The sequence below is a fragment of the Ambystoma mexicanum genome, chromosome 1p (assembly GCF_040938575.1).
Source record: "Ambystoma mexicanum isolate Mex_15411 chromosome 1p, UKY_AmexF1_1, whole genome shotgun sequence".
Classification (NCBI taxonomy): domain Eukaryota; kingdom Metazoa; phylum Chordata; class Amphibia; order Caudata; family Ambystomatidae; genus Ambystoma; species Ambystoma mexicanum.
Window position 1 is genome coordinate 40474726 of NC_090921.1, and position 16604 is coordinate 40491329.

Consider the following 16604-nt stretch of genomic DNA (forward strand, 5'->3'; position numbering starts at 1 on the left):
TCTTAGACTCAATGAACAAATATGAGCAGATCTGCACTCTAAGCAACTTCTTTTAACTTCTTAATTGGGCTTCCTCATAAAACACTTTAAGGCGATCTGTGAGGCGCTCATAAGCACAATAAACAACCTTTACCACAGCATCGCACTCACTGTTGGGCTGCCCCATTAACAAACGGATGGCGTGCACTTTTTAGCATATGACCCATCCTTAAACACAAAGGAATCCGTGCATAACGCACAGCGTATCCCCTGTTGGGGGTCACCTGCCAGGTCCATCTGGCAGGCGCCCCTGGGGTGCTGCTTCCTCACAGCACCCAAACAGGCCCAGCGCCTGTGGGAGTTTGGGGCCTGCCATGTCCATCCGGCAGGCCCCGCGGCGCTATGGGACACCAGCGCCATCGGGGTGGGGGCACAGCCTGCCAGGGTCCTGACCATGCGGACCTCGGCTACCGTCCTGGCACGAGAGTCCCATGTCAACAGGGCCTGCAGGCCTGTACCTCCCACAGGTAGGCCTGCGGCCTACATCATCAAGGAGACACGGACTCAGACCAACCTTCCACGGAGTCTGCAGCCGTTCTGTTTCACGTGCCTGCAGGGGCTCCCTTTATTAACTTGGGCCATGACACAGTCATGGCCCATCTTAAAGGGGCAATACACGGGGGAGGGACACATCCCCTTAAAGGGGCAACACACATGGGAGGGTCCCACCTAACATCCCCTTCTTAAACGCAAACAGCAAAAAAAAACTCAGCATCAGCTCTGGAGAAATCCTGCCCCCATTGCAGTGCTTCACTTTCGTTTCTCGATTCGCTGCACACTTTGCCCCACTGCACAATATGAAAACTTCCAATGTCGTGAAACATCCAATGAAAACGCTCCCATTGAGGCACAGAACGTTGCCAGTTCAGTGCCACTGACTCCCTGTGTCCCTGCAAAGCCTGTTCCCTTTCACTTCCATGATTGGGAACGGGTGCTTCGGGGTCCTTTCCTTTTTTTCCCTTCTTTTAAAAAAACCCCCCACTCACAATATAGTGAACAAGGGTGCAGAGGACACCCCCCGCAGCCCTTGCCACTGAATGGGGGAGTTGGTCGAAGTTTTCAGCCAGATCCCGCATTCAGTCTTTTTTTGTCAGACTTTTTGGACGTTTCCCTTCTCCTCCACCTTCCCTCTCCCACTCCCCTGCTAATGCACCTTGGCTGCTCCAACTGGCTGCTGCCTGGTCCCTTATGAGCCCTACAGGGTCCAGGCCCTGCTCCTCCTCCTCCCAGTTCTTCGCAGTCCCCCATTCCAGCACTTCCTTCGGGCACCACTCCCTGACCAGCCTATTGAGGCTGCTCCACCCCTGTTCCTCGCACTTTATTCCCCACACCTGCTCTCCTTGGGCTCCCCTAGCACTTATCCTGCTCCACCATGGGGCCCCCTCCCCAACTGCACTTTGTTTCACTGCACTTGCACGATCCTAATGTCACATGGCCTAGTAGGACTGTTTCTTGTTCATTATCATCCCCTGTTCCCCCTCCCATTTGTCTTGTGGTGCCTGGAAACACCTTCTGCTGTACAGGCACCATACAAATGCACAATACATACAAAAAAAAAGAAGATGACTACAGAGTCTCTCTCAAAGGAGTGACCACTTCCCCCGGACAGCCGTCTCCTCCTCCCATGTGATCCTCCCTCATGATACCACCCCCAGGGTTAGGATCAGGTAGCGTCTGCCATCCTATGGCCACATGGGAGGAGGAGACTTTAGGCTGGGGATCAGTGATGACTCTGCAGGATTCATGTGATCCTCCCTCATGATACCACCCCCAGGGTTAGGATCAGGTAGCGTCTGCCATCCTATGGCCACATGGGAGGAGGAGACTTTAGGCTGGGGATCAGTGATGACTCTGCAGGATTCATGTGATCCTCCCTCATGATACCACCCCCAGGGTTAGGATCAGGTAGGGTCTGCCATCCTATGGCCACATGGGAGGAGGAGACTTTAGGCTGGGGATCAGTGATGACTCTGCAGGATTCATCTGATCCTCCCTCATGATACCACCCCCAGGGTTAGGATCAGGTAGCATCTGCCATCCTATGGCCACATGGGAGGAGGAGACTTTAGGCTGGGGATCAGTGATGACTCTGCAGGATTCATGTGATCCTCCCTCATGATACCACCCCCAGGGTTAGGATCAGGTAGGGTCTGCCATCCTATGGCCACATGGGAGGAGGAGACTTTAGGCTGGGGATCAGTGATGACTCTGCAGGATTCATGTGATCCTCCCTCATGATACCACCCCCAGGGTTAGGATCAGGTAGCGCCTGCCATCCTATGGCCACATGGGAGGAGGAGACTTTAGGCTGGGGATCAGTGATGACTCTGCAGGATTCATGTGATCCTCCCTCATGATACCACCCCCAGGGTTAGGATCAGGTAGGGGCTACCTTCCTCTGGCCACATGGGAGGAGATCTTAACTGGGCTTCAGTGATGACTCCTGTGAGGAACTCATGGTGACAACAAGTAAGACGGACACAAGTGATCACAGTTAAAGGGTGTTTATTGAACAATGAAATTGGTGTGCAGGGTTGGAAAAATGCATAATCTAAGCCTAAATCTAAGATGGGGACAGGTGTCGACCATCAAATGAAAATATGGCAGTCCTAGTGGCGTCATGTCAAATAAAAAGGGCCTATACTACAAAACCTATTGCCAATTCCTTATGCTAAATAAAAAGGGTGTGGGGTGAAGTTTCAAAAAAACAAAGAATTGTTCTCAAAAGATAAGCCAGGAGGCAGAAGCCTGTCTCTCCCTTCCCCCCATTTTGAGCATGGGGTAAAGTGGAGTTGATGGAGCACACTACAGTCTTGGGCTTCTCCAGCACGAGATGACAGTTCCAATAGTAGTTCTCAGGACCGCCGATGGCCAAGTCTCGTTTCCTGAGAAAGTCTCTTGCCTTTGGGTCTGATTGGTTTAAATAGCAAAACAAGAGTTCCTTTAACAAATGAAAGGTCATTCTCAATATTCGCTGGGTGATGGGTTCACACCTGGGTCTCCCTCTTTTGGACTGACCCATGTCAATTTAACTCCACAGTTTAAATAGGGTGATGGCCTCACCCCTGGACCCCCCTCTTCTGGGCTGACCCTTCTCAATTGTATTCCACAAATCCTAGTGTCTGTATAAACAGTTCCAAAAGCACACTATTTCTTGGGGCTCTAGACTCTGCCCCTCCTAGGATTTGTTTCCCAGGGTTCCTCTCACTGCGGGATTAACTTCCCTTTCTTTCATCCAATTTATGGATCAAACTCTTTTGATAGTATGGGGCTTTTGCTCGATCCTCACGTATGACCACTTTGAGTTCCTCTGGCGGCCTTCCTATTGCCTTCTGGCTTGGGGCTCGAACAGAGTCTCTTGAGTTAGTACCCACGTGGTGCTGCTTTCCCTCTGCAGCTGGTCTCCCCCTCACACCTTTAAATGTTTCACTTTAAAGTTCATTAGCTTTTCTTCAAAACTTGCCACTTTGTGATTCTCACTCACCACAACACGGTGCTTATCGATTCTCCCCTCGACTCACTGGCTGTGATGAAACACTTGGCTTTCGGCTTCTCTACAGTCAAGGCTGGTACCATGGGCGCGGGAGTCTCCTCTGCTCCCCCTTATCAGTATAGGCTTGCCCCGTGTACCGTTGACATCTGCAGCAGAACACGTGTGCTATTGTCTGCAGTCTTAGATTCTCCTCCACGAAGGTTCTGCGGGTCTGGGACGAAAAGGGCATGGTCACTTCTCTCCTCACCACCCTCTTGCTTCCCTCTGACTTTCTCCTTCTCTTGAATTGCTGCGTGGTAGCCGTCTCAATGGGCTGTCTCCCGTGCTCACCTTTCTCGTAGTGTGCTCGCTGGAGCCACCTTTTATCCCTGTGGGGGAAGGGAATGGGCAGTCAAGTGTGTGTGATTTTTATCAATTGCCTGACTTTGCCTGACTCTGGTATTGGGACATGTCAGGTAAACAGCTCTACTGTTAGTCCATTCTCCGTTGGGTTATGTTACGTTACCTATACCTGTTAGGCACACGTTCGCCCAAGGGCATCTTGGTGCGAGCAGCAAATTATATAGAGAGGCAAAAGTGTTTGCAGTGGAAAAGGGGGAGGCAGTGGTTTGGAATGTCATACATGAGAGGATGGGGAAAAGGTGTTAAAGGAAGGGGGATACCGCATCTCTGCCACCAGTGTCCCACTGGTGGGTCCCTGAGAACCCACCATCCAGGTGATCCTCCCTCACTGGTCCACCTGCCGAAACTGGTTCCAATAGCGATGGCGGTGGCCTGGCCACCTGGATGACAGATCCCAGGGACTAGTTAGGGAGACACCTTGAGGTTTCTCACACTCTGCAGGATTCACCACATCAGTCTATTACGGGTGAGGTTGAATCAACAGGGAGCACTGACAGAAGACTTTACAACCTTGCGTGGTATGAGACAGGGCTTGCTCCATATGTATTCAACTTGTACCTGTCTGATCTGGGGGACTGCATATTACACTCGAACTTTGCACAACCTAGGATTTTTACTTTATCTGTGCCTTACCTTACCTTTGCTGATGATGTAATCCTTTTAGACATAACCCAAATTGGCCTTCAGAGGCAGTTGAATTCAGTAAGATTCTATTCAATTGATTTGCTTTTGCAAGAAGGTTGAAAAATTGATGACAACAGGGGATCAACTGTTAACTCCTTCGCAAAGTTTAATTTACTTGGATGTTGTTCCTAATATGAGTGCTGCTATGGTGTGCATTATGGATAAGACAGTTCAGTTATCTGGCAAATGAAAAAAATAAGGTAGAAGCTAAAGTGTGGAAGAGGGCTCTCAATCTGTCCGATTGTTGACCCTTAGTTGCACGGTTTGTGCTTGGGTTAGTGTGTTTGCGCTGTCAGTTAGACTGGAAGATTCTGACTATTTACCAAAAGATGTTGGATCTGCCTCGTAGATCGTTATATGTGGATCTTTTTAATGGTATAATGGGATGCTGGATATGACACGTGGCCCGCTAAAAGCTTTTGGGCAGTCCGCCAAGGCTACTCTGAGAAATTGTGATTTGGGGGACGAGGATCGTGTTAGTAACCCTAGCCAAGTTAAAAGGACTTTGGGTAAAGCAAGATCATTGAAACTGAATACAGGTCTGACCCCCTTAGATAAGCCTTCAGGAACAATGCCAACGTATCTTAAAATGATCCCTAACGCCTATTGGCAGACTCCATTTTTGACATATAGGCTGAACCTGCTGCCCACGGGTGAGGTTTGCAATTTAAGACTTATCCCTGGTAGTGAGGTGCAGGGTTATTGTAATATGTGTAATTTGGTGGGGTCCCTGCAGACAAGAGAGCATATTATTAATGAATGTCCATCTTTGCAAACCCAGAGAACGTTGTTATAAGGATCATATGTTCACAATTTATCTTATTTAAATTCTGAAGCATTTTCTGTTGGGTATCAAGTCGTGAGGAATCTCCTTTAACGACTGCAGTTCAAAACCTGCTTTATCAGGCAGGCATTGTTCATATTCGATGGTAATGGCAGTGCCGTGAATGGTGTATGTTTGGAAAGATTTCTCTTCACAGCACCTTTCCATGGATACCCAAAACCTGAGCTTTTATTTTTGATCCTGACCTGTACATTTCTACAGTGCAGTTAAGCTTCACTGCACTGGCCTTTGCTCATCTGTTAACTGACATGTCCTTCAGGCTGCCAGTACTGGGAAATATTGTTTCTCTTAGTTCTGTTCCTTTGTTACTACTTTTAGTAACTTGTTATCACTTGTGATAACTTTTATCATTGTACCATGCATCTTACAATGCAGTACCATGGGGTACTCTTTTTGTTTTGCCCTAGACTAACACTCAGAGGATTCCTGGTTACTCTAGGTGTGCTAAATGGACAAGCTGGTGGCAGCAGTACCATTTAGCTATTTTTTGGTGTATTTGGTTTTAGCCTTACCACATTTGGCTTCTAACTGTGGCTACTGTCCAAACATGGCTAGGCCACATCGTTTTTCACTTGTCCTTTGGCCATCTTGTCTTTTAGCCTTCTTCCTGGCCTAAAAGTCCAGGAACATCCTTATATGGACTTTCACTGCCTGGGAAAGCAGAGACCGTTGGTGGGCTACTGGAGTGCTATGTGTGTTTGCTGCCAGAATGCAGGTGGGGACTGCCTGGCCCCAATCCACAAACTGATTTCAGTGTGTCTGAGTGGTATGCATGAGATTTGCCACTAGTGGTCCTAGCTGCTGGGGTATGTGCGTGGGCCAGATCTGTCATTAGCTAGAGGGAGATTCAGCTCTGACCTGGACCCCTGCAGCCACTCTAGAGAGATCCTGGAAGCAACTGAATCCTGCCCAGCTGCAAGACCCGCGAGGAGACCGGGGACCAGTTGGAAGAAGGCCTGGTGGCCAATCTCTACTGCGGTCCTGGGAGAGCCCTGGCCGGTGCAAGATCTCAAGTATCAAGAAGCAGTTGAGCGGAGAAGAGATCTTGGCAACCAGTGAGTTTCATAGAACTGCATTGAAACCCGGCACACGTATAAAAGCAAAGACAATTAAAGGCATTGCATTGCATTGTATTGGAGTGGTCACGTGCAGCTTGCACATTGTGCAAGGCTTAGTTGAAAAGGCTATGCAGCATGTTAACTGTCACTAGACCAGGGGAAGAAATGCCAGCCCATCCAGACGAAGGCTGCCAGCTTGGCGAAGTGAGCTCCTGAGCTTTTTGGGACCTTTGTTTTATTATTTGGTATTTATCTAGCGCTCTATATATCATTGGTATGACCTCAAATCGCTTGTGGATTGAATGGTCGAGAGAGTAGGGTGTTATAGGGTGCTTGGGTGTACTCCATATGGGAGCAGCTGATGCGATTGCTTGATGGTAGCTGGATCCTAACCTTAGGTGTGTTGGTATTGAGAGATCAGTGGAATGTGTGCAGTCTGGGTTGGACTCCTAGACCGCATTCTGGCGGTATTAGGGCTGTGTAGGACATTTATGTTTGGTGCTAGGCCGATTATTTAGTGGGGTGTAGCTGCGTTCTAGCAGGATGTTGAGGTTTCCATGGAGTATTGTTCCTATGTGAGCAGCTAGGCCAAAAAAGATTGGGGTGTAGCTGCGCTCTATTGTGTGTTGGTGTAGAGTAGAGAGTGAGCATAGTGATAGGCGAGGTGAGTGTCTGGAATGGATGTTTTATTCTTACAAGCCTGCTGTTCTGGATTACATTCATGTGCTTCCCGAAAGCTGCACTCAGTGGGAGATGAGACAGGGGGTAGCTAGGCCTGTGTAGTGGACCCACAAAGCTGCTAATTAGTGATCCTATATCTGGCGCCTGCGGGACTCTAAGGTTGTCATCAAAGGTAATTGTTTTCTGATTCTATCCTGGTGACTTGTTAGTCGCTTTCAGCTATGTCATTGCTTGGTATCTTCTCGAGCATTTGTCTGCAGGTTGTAATGTGTAATGATATTGATGTTGTGGTCCATGGTGGTGTAGTGGTTTAGCAGCCCTGGATGGTCGTATTCATCTTTATGGAAAGGTTCAGGTTTTTAGAGCTTTGCAGAATGCCATGTAGTCTTGGGAGTGCCAAATGTATGGGGGGAATGAGGTACACAGTCTTGGGGCCAAAGTTGAGAAGGCAGAGCCTCCAATACTAGCTGAATTGGAGGTTGGAATCGCTAGTAAGAGGGCAGTGCTTGATCTAATGGTGCGTGAAGGAAAGTATGGTTTAATGTTCTCTTTTAGGTACATTGGGCCGGTTTTGTGCACTGCTCAGTGTGTAATGCATAGGGTTTTGAAGGTTGCCCTTCATCCTAGAGGGATCCAGTGCAGGGTGCGGAGAGCAGGCAAGATGTGGTCTCTGTGTCCCAGGGCAAGAAGGAGTTTGGCAGCAGCGTTTTGGGTTGTTTGGAGTTTGTTGAATTGGTATGCCGGAGCTTCCCGGTATAAAGAGTTGGCGTAGTCTAGTCTCGACATAACGATGGACATAACAGTGGAGAGTCGATTGGGGTAGGTGAGGAAAGGGAAAATGCGTCTAAGGAGCTTGAGGTGAAAGTGACAGGACTTTGATACATTATTGATCTGACGAGAAAGAGTTAGGTCTGAGCCCATAGTGCTGCCAAGGGTTTTGACTGTTTTGGATGGAGCGTGGGGGGTGCCAGGAGATGGGTGGCCATGGGAGTGGTTGTAGGAGAAGGGCAGTATTGCTGCACACCATGATTTCAGTTTTATCTGGGTTCAGAAGGAGGTGGTTTTTTTGTCATCCATCGGTCAATATCACTCAAGCAAGCTTCAAGGTCAGGGCGTGGGTAGATGCTTGTTTTGGGAATTCTTAGGATAATTTGGGTATTGGCGTAATTGTAACAGGAGAGGTTGTGCGCATGGATGATTCCTGGTAGCGTGGTCAGATAGAGGTTAAATAGGAGAGCAGAGAGGCAGGCACCTTGGGGTACTCCACGATCTCCACTATACACAGCGCGAGCAGTTGAGACAAAGGGAGAGAGGAAAGCGATTTGTTTCCTGTTGCTGAGGAAGGAGGCAATCCATTTCAGTGCCGATCCATTGATTCCTACGGAGTGGAAGCGGTCAAGGAGGATAGAATCATTGACGGTGTTGAATTCTGCTGACAGATCAAGGAGAATCAGCATTGTGCAACATTCAGACTCTGCTGAGACTTTGAGATCATCCCAGATCGAGATGAGAGTGGTTTCTGTTCCCTGGCGCGACCAAAAGCCTGATTGTGCAGGGTCGAGTAGTTTGTTGGATTCTACGAAGTGGTTCAGCTGCGAGTATGCAGCCCGATCAATGAGTTTTGCGAGAAATCTGGTGTTGGAGATCGGTCTGTAGTTCTTAGGGTCAAGGGGGTTGAGGGATGCCTTTTTTAGAAGGGGTTTGCCATGTACTATTCTAAACGCCTCTGGAAAAGGTGCCAGAGGTGAGGGAGTCGTTTCGTATGGTTCTTGCATATTCTCCTGCGCAAGTAGAGGAGAACATTTCTTTCCGAAGAAAGGCGGGACAGGGGTCGAGGCGGGATCCGTAGGGTCTGCTGCCGGATAGTAGATCAAGGAACTCTTTTTTCGAGATGGGTTGGAAAGAGTTCAAGGATGGCATTGTGGTCGCCAGGCAGATGGGTTCAGGAGGGGTGGAGTTGGGGTGGGGGTGAGGGTGGAGAGTTTGGAGTTAAGGGTAGCTGTCCTGTCAAGTGCAGTGTTGTAGAAATATAGTGAGAGGGAATCGCAGAGTGTTTGCGTGGGGGTGATTTGGGTAGAGATGCAAGAAGGTTTCACGAATTCAGAGATTATCTTGTGGAGTTATTTGCTGCTGCTGCCACAGTTCAGGATTCTTTTATTATAATAGGCTTTTTTGGCTTTTCGGATCTCGGATTTGTAGTTATGGTGGTGGTGGGCGAACATAGATCTGCCGAGAACGGTTTTAGACGCTTGCCATTTGCGCTCAAGAGAGTTATTTTTACTTTTTAAAGTCTTCAGGTGGGTTGTGAACCATTTTGGCGATGGTCCTTGGTGTGAGGCTGCAGGGCGTGAGAGGAATTAGTTACTTTAAGCCAGAAGTCAAAGTATCTGATGGCTAAGGGTCTACCACTAGTCGGCGTTGCTGGTGGTACAGAGTAGAAGGGCTTGGGCTAGGTCGGGAAGTACTGTGACTTTGTTCCAGCATTTGAGATTGAAGGTGAGGGCAGAGGGCACTGTGGGAATAGGGGCTGGTGTGTAGATAGAGAAAGGGATGGCAGAGTGGTCTGTACAGATAAGTGGGTTGGGGCTGTATATCAGGACACAGTCATAGGTGCTAAAGATTGCATCAAGGGTGTTCCCATCAGAATGAGTTGGAACAGTGGTATGTCAGGAGAGGTTGAGTGTTTCTAGACCCTCGACCAGAGGATGGGTCATGGGGTTGTTGGGCATATCGAACCAGATATTGAAATCTCCCAATAGTGTGAGTGTTGGGTGATTTACCTGAATGGTAGCTATTGCGGCACAGAGATTGTTGGCGAAATGGCTGTCATATCCACGGGGTCTGTATATGAGTAGGAATCTCTGAGTGAATGTTGATGATAGTGAGAGTTTTAGTAGAAGGGATTTGCAGGTAGCGTTGCATGCTTGGGATTCGGTGAGTAAGAATGAGAAATGGGGTTTGTAGAGTGTTAAGATTGATTTCTGAACTCTGTCCTGGAGGGGCAGAGGTTCAGAAGGCCAGCCTAGTTTCTTGGAACAGGGTAACCTCTGGACAAGCCAGACCAATCAAGGTAGCGATCGCGGCGGTCAAGACTAGGGGCCTCATTACACGGTAGGCGGTAAGGGTTTACCAGTACCGGTATTTTACCGGTACCAGTAAATCCTTACCGCCTTACTACGAGGTCCCTTAGCGGGTTGGGGAATTTAACGCCTGCTTTTTGCAGGCGTTAAAAACCAACCCGCAAAGGAACCCAGGGAGCTAATTACGGTACCGCAATTTGCGGTACCGTAATTAGCGCCTTCCCCATTCTCATTATGCCCTATGGGGCAAAAATGGGAATGGGGAAGGGCAATGGTGGAAGGGGTAATTACCGCCCCGCCAACCTTGGAATGGGGCGGTCATTCCCCTTTCCACCAAGGCGGTGCCGGTATTTTACTGGCATGAACGAAGGCGCTAATAGCGCCATGGTTCTCCGCCTACCGTGTAATGAGGCCCTGGGTCTCAAGAGGGGTGAAGGTGACTGAAAGCCCACATGAGCACACAAAGGAAGGACACTTACAAATTACTCCAAGCAGGTGTTATATTAAAAATATAGACACATTTATTACAAGGCCTTTGTAACATTGACCGTAGCGAGAAATCACAATAAAACTCAAGTAAACCAACACATCACAATCAAATACAATATATATACAAATACCAATGAGTCTAACGAGTTAGACGCACGAAATGTGCAGACCACCTAGATGGGGAGGAAAACAGGCAGTGCGAATAATAGTTAGACCCAGTCCGCCTTCAGAGGCACCGAACTAGAAGGAAGTCCGAGCCCTACGAAGAGTGGAGCCTTGTGCTCAAAAGTACCTGCACACGCGGGTGCCAACGGGCAAAGGGGAGTCTCTTCGAGGGAATCAGGCAGTTCAGTTCGATTAACAAATGAAGATGAACAGAGCTCCGTGACTCAAGCGCAGCCTCCACTGTGGGCAGAAGCAGAGCGCGAGTACGGAAAGGCGTGCTGTTAGGCACAGCAGGGGAAAGCTATGGGCTACTGCAGAAGGGCGACCAGTTCCTAGCGATGCTACTGCCCCCGATGCAGTCAGACCCAGGCTTCTCCGCATCAGTTTCAGTGCTGGCAGGTTCAGATATGAGCAGGGGACATTTCGGCATCGTGTAGATTCTGCAGCAGCAGAAGTTGAGTTGAGGATGTCCCAAACGCAGTGAACCTGCACCGTTTGTTACCACAGCAGGGCAACGGAGCGGCCGTGTGTATTTCAGCCCAATGTACACTACTCACTTCCGACCTGGGAATGCCAAGTGTACGAATCGTGTGAGAGTGACAAGGACTCGTATTACAACACAACCTGACGGCGGTTACAGAGCAAGACTCCTGGGTAGGCTGGTCAGTCTGCTGGATGGCCCAGAGACACTTCCGAAGGCTTACGTGCAGGAGATGGTGAAGATGCCGAGAATAGTTGTTCCCACTATTCCAAGGGGTCGAAGTACCAGTACAGGCGTTCTCGTTCGATCAGAGGTAGAAAGGGTTTCACAAAGTGACAGCAGTGCAGAGGAGCAGTCCTTCAGCGGGTCACCAGCGATTCCTCGGTTCAGCCTCGTAGTTGCAGGATACTTGGCTCCTGTATTCCTTCGTTCGTGAGAACTCAGGAGATCGACATGGTAGTGGTGTTTCCAGCCCCCTCGTATCCACAGTTCCCTCCGCGCCAAAACGGAGGGGACCCAATAGGAGATCTGCTCACAAAACACTCACACCATACGTGGACCTATCACGGACCACGGTGGTCCCAGGCATTCACGACACACTAGACTCTCTGGCATCCAGGATGTGTATTGGGACCAGACATCCCAGCTCACATCCTGGAGGCACACCCAAGGCCTGTAGAAGCCCACAAAAGCATCTGTGTTTCGCGGGAAAGTACATGCCCAAATAAGGAAGGCCCTGGGTCGGCTCGACCTGGAGAAGGTGAAGGGGGCAAGACGGTCAGCGGGCAGGACAAAGCGCCTCATGGTCTGGCCATTTTGTGAGCCAGGCGACCATTTTGGGCTAAGCGCGAGAAACACGCTTAAACGCCAAAAGGAGCTCAAAAACACAAAGAAACGATTGCTGCCACCAGTCCCGTCCGTGATTCACTTGCACCGTTCATTAACAATCCAAAGAGAGTATCTAGGGCCTGTAGAAGACTAGAGACCCAAGAGAGCAGTAACTTAGCTTACAGTGCCCTCTTGTGCCATGTTGCGCGAGAGCTGCAACATGATAAAAGAACTACGAAAAACAACGTTTCCCGGTACTGACTGTCTTAAGGGCATGTCAGTATCCCCGTAAGAATGGAGCGAAAGCCCAGAGGAGTACGGTTGAAGGCTGCACTTCGCTGGCAAAGTCTAGATCATGGTGAAAACAGCAGCAAAAAGTTTAGGGGTTGCCACATGGAAGGAAAATTACCCACAATTAAGAAATCTTTCCTAACACTCGCCCCTCCCAGACTATGGACAGGGGGAACTAATCCACCCGTGGATGAGTCTCTTTTTCAGGTCGGTTAAACATTCTGGACAACCCATCAGCATTGCTATGTTGGACACCTGGCCTATGCTCAATAGTGAAGTCGAAGCCTTGTAGACCTATGGACCACATAAGCAACTTTGCATTCTCTCCCTTCATGTTCATTAGCCACTTTAAGGGCTTATGGTCAATTTGCACAATGAAGTGGGTCCCATAGAGGTAGGGCCTCAGCTTCCGTAGGGCCCACACAACAGAGAAACATTCTTTCTCCACTGTGGACCATCTGAGCTCTCTGTCCTTAAACTGGCGACTAATAAAACCAATAGGGTGTTCCTTACCCTTCTCATCTACTTGCGATAGTACAGCTCCTAACACTCGCCCCTCCCAGACTATGGACAGGGGGAACTAATCCACCCCTGGATGAGTCTCTTTTTCAGGTCGGTTAAACATTCTGGACAACCCATCAGCATTGCTATGTTGGACACCTGGCCTATGCTCAATAGTGTAGTCGAAGCCTTGTAGACTTATGGACCACATAAGCAACTTTGGATTCTCTCCCTTCATGTTCATTAGCCACTTTAAGGGCTTATGGTCAGTTTGCACAATGAAGTGGGTCCCATAGAGGTAGGGCCTCAGCTTCCGTAGGGCCCACACAACAGAGAAACATTCTTTTTCCACTGTGGACCATCTGAGCTCTCTGTCCTTAAACTGGCGACTAATAAAACCAATAGGGTGTTCCTTACCCTTCTCATCTACTTGCGATAGTACAGCTCCTATCCCAGTGTCAGAGGCGTCCGTCTGCACAATAAAAGGTCTTTGATAATCAGGGGCCCTGAGGACAGGGGCCTGGCACAAGGATTCTTTTAAGCCGTTGAAGGCCTTCTCATGCCTTCTCACACTCGTTGGTCCAAGTTACCTTCTTGGGTTTCTACGGAGTAGTGAGGGCAGTCAGAGGGGCAGCTATGGTGCCATAGTCTGCCATGAGGTTGCGGTAATACCCCGTGAGTCCTAAGAAGGCTCTCACTTGGGTCTGTGTAGAGGGGTAGGCCAGTCTTGTACTGCTTGTACTTTACTGGGAAGAGGCTGTATCCTCCCTCCACCTACTTCATGTCCAAGGTAAACCACTGAGCCGTGTCCAATCTGGCATTTACTAGCCTTTATGGTCAAGTGTGCTTTCCGAAGAGCCTGGAGCACAATCCCGAGGTGTTTCACATGGCCTTCCCAGGTGGCACTGAAAACTGCTATATCATACAGATATGCAAGACAGAATTCGTCCAACCCATTCAACACATGATTCACAAGCCTCTGGAAAGTGGCAGGTGCATTCTTCAACCCGAACGGCATTACCCTGAATTGGTAAAAGTCATCTGGAGTAGAAAACGCTGTCTTCTCCTTGGCATGTTCTGCTAAAGCTATTTGCCAATAGCCAGCAGTAAGGTCAAACATGCTGAGGTACTTGGAGGCACCCAAGGTATCCACCAGCTCATCTGTTCGAGGCCAGGGGTGTGCATCTGTCTTGGTGACAGCATTCAGAGCCCTGTAATCCATGCAGAACCTCAATTCAGAAGTGCCTGCCTTTGGAACCAAAACCACAGGGCTGGACCAAGGACTACTAGAGGGTTCGATCACCCCAAGGTCTAACATCTTGTTGACCTCGGTCTTAATGTAAGACCGTACTTTGTCTGACATCCTGTATCCCCTACTTTTGGTAGGTACGCTGTCTCCTGTGTCTATGTTATGTTTGCACCAAGGTGTCAAACCAGGCGGCTGTGAAAACAGGGGGGAAAACTGCTGAAGCAAATTTTTCACCTCAGCCTGCTGATTAGAAGTCAGGTGAGGGGCCTCTCGGACACCCTCAAAGGAGCTATCTGAAGGACCGCTTTGGAACAGGTCGGGGAGAGGTTCAGACTCCTCTTCCTCAACATCTGAAGCCAGTAGCAGTGCTGCGATTTCGACTCTTGGGACGAAAGCCTTTAGCCTAATTATGTGGAACACTTTTGGAGCCTGTCCAGACCTTCCAAGGTCCACTAAATAGTTGACCTTACCCAGGGGCTCCACCACTGTGCAAGGGCCTGACCATTTGTCCTGTAAAGCTCGAGGCCTTATGGGATTCATGATCAGGACTTCCTGATCAGGTGTAAAGTTGACGAGGGAAGCATTCTGGTTGTACCAATGTTTCACCAGCGCTTGTCCTGCCTTCAATTTATCACTAGCCAAGCCCATCAGAAGTACCATCCATTTTCTGAACCCCAGCACATAATCTACTACGTTGGTAGTGACAGGGGGAGTGGGCATCTCCCTTCCCTCTTTGACTATGGCTAAGGGTCCCCGTACAGGATGATCGAACAGAAGTTCGAAGGGGCTGAAGCCAACACCCTCCTGTGGTACCTCTTGGTAGGCAAACAGTAAGCATGGTAAAAGAAGATCCCATTTTCTTCTCTGAGGTTCTTCCAGAGCCTCAATCATGCTCTTTAACGTTCTGTTGAAACGTTCCACCAGACCATTGGTCTGGGGTGGTATGCAGAAGAGAACTTGTAGGTGACCCCACATTCTTTCCACATAGCCTGCATATACTTGGACATAAAGTTGCTGCCTCTGTCAGACACAACTTCTTTAGGGAAGCCAACCCTAGTAAAGATGCCAAGTAACGCTTTTGCAACTGACTTGGCAGTTACAGTTTTCAATGGGATGGCCTCAGGATATCTGGTAGCATAGTCAACTAGCACCAAGATAAACCTATTGCCCGAGGATGTCTGCGGGTCAAGGAGACCAACGATGTCGATCCCTACCCTTTCGAATGGTACCCCCACAACTGGGAGTGGCACCAATGGAGCTTGGATTGTTGAGCCACTCTTACCAGATAATTGGCAGGAGGCACAACTCCTGCAGTGACTTTCTACTTGCACCCCCACCTTGGGCCAGTAGAAGTGCATGGATAGCCTTTGCTTGGTCCTCTTAATACCAAGGTAACCAGCAAGGGGCACTTCATGCGCCAGCTGCAGGAGGAAGGGTCTTACAGCAAGGGGAACCACCAACCTCCTATGGTCTCCTTCTGTAGACTCTGTGGGCTCACTATACAGGAGTCCACCTTCCCAATAAATCCGATGCGTCCCAGTAGGTTTACCCTCAAGCTGGGAGCAGGCCTGTCTCCTTAGGCCTTCCAGAGATGGGCACTCACGTTGGCCTTTACTGAATTCTTCCCTGTCAGGACCACTTTCTACTAACAAGTCTTTTAGTTCAGGATGGTCGTTGGGGTCAAATACTTCAGGCATCGCCACATCCTCTTCAGGCCCGGGCGATTGACCAACTTCCTCCACCGCAGTGGTAGGCAAGTTTGGGGGAATGTTCTCTTTCCCTCGTCTTGACTTTCTTACTCCTTTCGCCTTGGGTTTCCCCTTCGGCTGGGGCGGCGTATTGGTCTTGGTCAATGCTGCCCGTGTTTGAGACCGTGTGCAGGGTCTGTCGGCAGTGTCTCCTACGAGCCCTAGAGCTCTGAGATCGTTGTCTAACAAGACCTTTCCTGGGACGTTTCTCTGAATGCTCAGTGGAATCCTGACTGCTGTACCATTTAAAGTAAGATTTACAGGTATTACTGGAAACATGCGAGGTGGGCCGTCAGCCAACTTAGTGGGCATCGGAGTAGCTCTGGCAACTTCCTCTGAGTCTACCAAGGTAGAATCCACTACAGTTCGACTGCACCCACTATCCCCAAGAGCTGGAGTATCTACTCCATTGATCAGCGCACTATCTTTGAAGTAGTGCTTGGTATTATCTGGAATCCTAGCATAAGCCTCTGCGACTTTAGGCTCCCAGGAATCCAGGGAAACTAAAACTACCTCAGCTTCTATCCCACTGGGGAAAGAGTCAGAGGAGAAGGATGCTCCTGTAATCTCT